A 5,852-nucleotide genomic window follows, 5' to 3' on the forward strand; every position below is an offset into this window, starting at 1 on the left:
TGTGTGTGTGTGTGTGTGTGTGTGTGTGTGTGTGTGTGTGTGTGTGTGTGTGTGTGTGTGTGTGTGTGCGTGTGTGCGCGTGCGTGCGTGCGTGCGTGCGTGTGTGTGTGTGAAAAGGCATGGGGCAATTGGGATTTAATAAATAACTGTCATCATTACATCATTACCGCACAAACACAGTGACAGGCAGTATGGAGACAAATCTTTGGACAGTAAAAACATCGAAAAGTAGTGTATGTCTCTCACTCATCACTATGACAAACATGATGTTGCAATGTTATTGCCTAATGTCTCACATCCCATTTACAGTTATACATGTGTAACACCAGGGATTCAAACCCAGGTCTCCCGCGTGGGAAACCAAACATCTGCCACGAGGCCAGGTGGGAATTCCCCAAGGGGAGGATATTAGGCTTTTGGGCTTCAGGCTTATCAGGCCCTCTGAATTTTGTTGGAACGAGGTCTGATGAGCTCCCTCTGGTGTTATATGCCCATGGGCATAACTCACTCAGAGAAGTGGGCACGGATCCTCTGAGTATCTTAAAGACCAGACCCATTGAAAGATAGTGCACTCTGTCTTCTACCCTGAGCCAACCAGTGTTGTAAAGTAAATAAGTTTACTCAAGCACTGTACTTAACTCATTCAGTGCCAAAAATATTTCTGGCTATATCACCCCTGTGCCAGAGCCAAAAATACATTGTAAAAAAAAAAGTGCTTAGGAAGCGAGATACAGCTTTTTTCAGTAAGATGTTAAACAAGAAGTGAATGGAGCAGCAAATCTTCAAACCATGATATCTTGGGTTCTGAACATTTTTTTTCAAAAAAAAAAAAAAAAAATGACGTCTCAGACGTCATTGGCACTCTGGGCTTATGAAAAACGTGACGTCTCAGACGTCATAGGCACTAAATGAGTTAAGTACAATTTTGAGGTATTTTTTACTTTCCTGGAGTATTTCCAGATCTGCTATTTTCAAACATTTTAGTACTATTACTTTTGGTACTTTAAGTATATTTTGAAGCCAATCCTTTTGTACTTTTACACAAGTAACATTTTGAGCACAGGCCTTTTACTTGTAACAGAGGTATTTCTATATTGTGGTATTGCTACTTTTACTTGAGTAAAATATCTGAGTACTTCTTCCACCACAGGAGCCAACCCAGACTGGCTGGCAAAGTGAGCTGGGATTAGGGGTGCTGGGGGGGGGGGGGGGGTGAGGTCTAGTAGTAGTCAAATGACATTGAATGAGAAATCCTCCTCAGTGCACTCTTGTTGATAAAAGAGGAGATCCGGCCCCAAAACCTTGTTCTTTGGTTGACTTTCACTTGTGTAGTCATTCTTTCACCTTGTATATACCTTATGTACTATATTTAATACATTCAAATATTTTATATCATACTAATTTGTCTTTTTTACAAAATATTTATTTTACTGGATGCATTTATGTGAAGGCAGCACCTCGATTCTGGCCGTTTGAGTGCAAACCTCTGGAACCATGATATCAGACAACATAACATGCCACTGTTTTCTTATCCAGTTTTATTTTCCATTAAACCAGGCTATAGTATTATTAACATAATTGCATCACTGTCATCATTTAATGGATCATCAGTGTTGTCAGACATCATATTACTATGGTCAAGTACTTACAATAATTAACAGTGTTAAGTATTAAGACTGGTCAAGTGCATTGTACAGAAAAAAAACTACCAAAGGCTTGACGTAAGGGGAAAGTCATCGGTGACAGCATTCCTCCATTGACCTTTCCTCTTCAAATGACACAAACTCACCTACCCTCAGCTCACTGTGGACTTTTGTGATTAGGAGAGGTCTGAACAGTTTGTAAACCCTGGCCAAAGTATTACCCAAGCACATTCTCATTCTGGAAAATGTTTTTTTTTAACGTGCTTGAGTAATTCGAAACCAAGTTTTAATGTCCTTTATAATGAATGCAATAGGATCCTAGGTTCCAGAATTGGATGTCAAAACGTTTTAATTTCTCTCCCATCACACCCAGTGCCACCAGTAGGAGACAGAGATGATCATATGGAGCTCTGGGGCCCTCTTCAGCTACGATTAAGTCTAAATTACCCCATTTACACTGAATTCACACCAACAGCAGAAAGTGGAATTCCACTAACTGGGCGTGTCTGAGTTATGAGTGACGCCCTTGTAAATAAGCGAGTTGTGGCTCCAGGAGGCTCAATCCAGCAGCTGTGCCCGGTAGGAGAGCTCACAGGCAGGAAGGGGAAGTACAGACCTGGCATCTTATTTGTAAATTATAGGCAAGAAATAGGCCATGCAGTTGCTCAAACTTGATTCATTTCACGTTGACAAATTTGTGAGTTTAAAACTTGGTTCAAATAGTCACTACTGTCCATACAGTATATATGCCTAGTCCACGCCTATTACGCCTATACCACAGCACGTTTCTGGTTGAATGCCACTCTTATCTCACCACACTGCCCCCTGCCACAGTGGGAGTAGAGGCAGGACCTCGCAATAAACAATGCATTGAACATCACATGTTTTCACTTTAAGCGGAATGCAGCTGCTGGTGTGAATTCAGCGTTCCACATACTGTAATATTCTCATGCAATCTGTATCTGGATGAGCGATCTAATCACACACTTGAGCTTTACACCTATGCAATCTTTCTGTCTGCGTTACAAGATCGAAATAGTGTTTGGCACTGTGTTATTTAAAGGCCCCCCAATGTGTGATAAATGTTTGGGGCAGATTGGATCGGTTCATGATTTGTGACAGGCCCGCCTGCAAATGTAGGAAATTAATTATTGAAAATCGGAATGGAATATGAAAAATCTGACTGATACATCTTGATCACATGACTCCAGAGATAATGAGTACCGATTTGTGTGAGCTGGAGGAGTAGTTGCAAAGTGTTGTTGGAAGAAAAAGCATGGAAAATCTAGCCAGGCACAAATGGGTGGGGTCTACATGGGGAGCTGCATCATGATCCAAATAAATTCTTTGAAAGAATCCAGGGAAAACTAATTTTGAATGTGCGGAAATTGGGCATGACGGTTCTTCCTTTACTGGGTGTGTGCGTGCAAAGTTTCACATCAATTGGTCCAACGGTGCTTAGCTGTTCACAGTCACACCGACAGAGAAACAAACAGACGGACAGGGACAAAAACATAATCTACGGCCTTCGGCTGTCCAGCCTGCCGGAGATTTTGGTTAAAAGAAAGTGTATAAAAATCTCATCAGCTTCAAGTATGGTCTGGTAGGTCCAATCATAGATATATATAAAGGCTAGATGACTCACCCGCGCTGCTGGCCAATGGAGTACGACGTCGCCACATGGCGGCCATCTTGGGACGGTCATTCATAACATTATGTCTATGGTGCATATACTTTGAAATAACCATAGCGTGCTCAATTTTCATCCGATTTTCAAACGGTTTGGTATTTTGTAAACACCAATGATGTAGTTATGATATTATTGTATTAAAAAAAAAAACATGATTATAATTATAAGTATGCAGTATCATAACTACATCTTTGGTGTTTACAAAACGTTTGAAAATCGGATGAAAATTGAGCACGCTATGGTTATTTCAAAGTATATGCACCATAGACATAATGTTATGAGTGACCGTCGCAAGATGGCCGCGGTTGAGCTACGCTTGCGCCGCCCCCTTGAGCCATCTAGCCTTTATATATATCTATGGGTCCAATAGGCTCTATGCACAGCAGCCATATTATCATTTATTTTACAGGTGTTACCAATGATACTAATGAAGGCTCTGTTCCATTTAGTCTACAGTGATTTCCACGACCCCCATAACTCTGAGAGAGTACAAATGGAACCAATTTGGTTCCATTTGTACACTCTCAGAGTTACACACCTGTAAGGGGCCATTTGGAAGCCCATGAGGGTCCCTGGACCCCAACTGTAGACCCACTGGTGTAACAGAGTGTTTCCAGTGGGCCAACATGCACAATATCAGCACCCTGACTCTGTTTGACCAGAATGGAACAGAGCCTTCATTAGTATCATTGGTAACACCTGTGAATGTTTTCATAATATGGCTGCTGTGAATAGAGCCTATCACGTAACATCTGGAGACAGATCGCATGTTAATACCAGGGGTAAATGGGGCCTATCATACCCTCATTCATGGTGGCTAATCATAGGGCCCTGTCTCTATCAATAACCTCTCAGTTGACTCCTGTTAAATGTGTAAATAGCACACACCAAATCCTGAAAACAACATAGGCATTTGGTTAGGTAAGTCACAATTTCTACTACATTAAGACCACTAACTCATCTAGTCTCTCTCAGTGGAGATTGGTCTTCTAGTGAGTGTTGTGTATCTATAAGCTTCTCAGGAGATACACAAATGCAAGATTTTTTCTGCTTCCACACATGCAGGGATTAGCAGAAAGGAATGTTGTGACAGTCAATATTATTCGCTCCCCAGATTGCTTTCTATCTGCTATTGCAACCGTATTTAATATCACTCAATTTAATACTTTAAAAGTGAGGTCTCTAACTAGAGGGCCTCTAGTTAGGCAGATCTGGCAGACCAGACAATTATGCTTAATTATGACATAAATAGGACATAAATAATGCTGGCTCCAGGCCAGATTTAGTAACATATTGCACATGAACACTTTACCACATTTCAAGGCTATTCTGTGTTTTGTTTTGTTTTGTTTTTCTCTCCTTTAACTGAATTAACAGAGGGTTCACTAATTGCAAAATGAGAATAAGAATATCTAATATAATCAAACAACTCTGTCCTGTGTGTTTTCTAGAAAGATACATTTGAAGTGTTATGTCATGTCAACTTTGCACCATACACTTGCACTTAATTCATACTTCATCATACTGTACGACAATGTTGCCCAGAGAACAGATCAGTTATTTTCTGTGAGCAGACCCTGTCATACAACGAAGTATAATTTAGGCTTTACACAACATAGCGTACCTTTTATTCTGCCTCAGAGTCAGCTTTAACAACACTCCTCTTATCACCCCAAACGATCCCCTCACAAGTTAAAGAAGTCTAAGTCTAAAGTATTTACAATACAAAGTCCCACTCAAATAAACCCTTACGTCTCTGTGCATGTCTTCTTCTAGGGGTATCTGTCACATCAGTGACAAAACACCTGTTTTAACAGAGGGCATCTGGAGCAGACCTGGATCAAATACTAACTGTAGTGTTTGCTTTAAATCTCTTGGACTGCCAGAGGGTTGGGGTTTACCACACCGTGTGAGCTAAGCTTACTTTCACATGCTTGCCGTGCTTGCATTCTCTAAACTTTCTCACAATCAATTCATTTCTCTTTGTGTTAGGAAGCCCCAAGCCTCCCAGCACTCCAAACGAGCTAAAAACATTCACTATGAATTTGTTAATCTTCATATTTAACCCCAAGTTTGGCCTGCTGTGTAGTAAGCAGCTGGTGTCTTATCAGACGGACACACTGGGACCAGCAGGACAGGGCGCGGCAATGCTGGTGTTTTGCATGTCTCTAAGTGTGTGGGGGCACCCGCCACCTGATCCTGACGAGATGACGCAACAAAATGTCACTGCACTTGGTAGTGCACACATACTGTACGTTTGAACGACAAAATGGAAACCTACGACGTCAAAAGGCCCTATGCACAGCAGCCATATTGTAAGACATTCACAGGTGTTATCAATGATACTAATGAAGGCTCTGTTCCATTCTGGTCAGACGGAGTCAGGGGGCTGATATTGTGCATGTTGGCTCACTCGAAACACTCCAAAATGGCCCTTTACGGGTGTGTAACTCTGAGAGTGTACAAATGGAACCAAATGGACCCGTAAGGGTCCATTTGGTTCCATTTGTACACTCAGA

Source organism: Gymnoscopelus microlampas, assembly GCF_963454915.1.
Source record: "Gymnoscopelus microlampas genome assembly, chromosome: 22".
Lineage (NCBI taxonomy): Eukaryota > Metazoa > Chordata > Actinopteri > Myctophiformes > Myctophidae > Gymnoscopelus > Gymnoscopelus microlampas.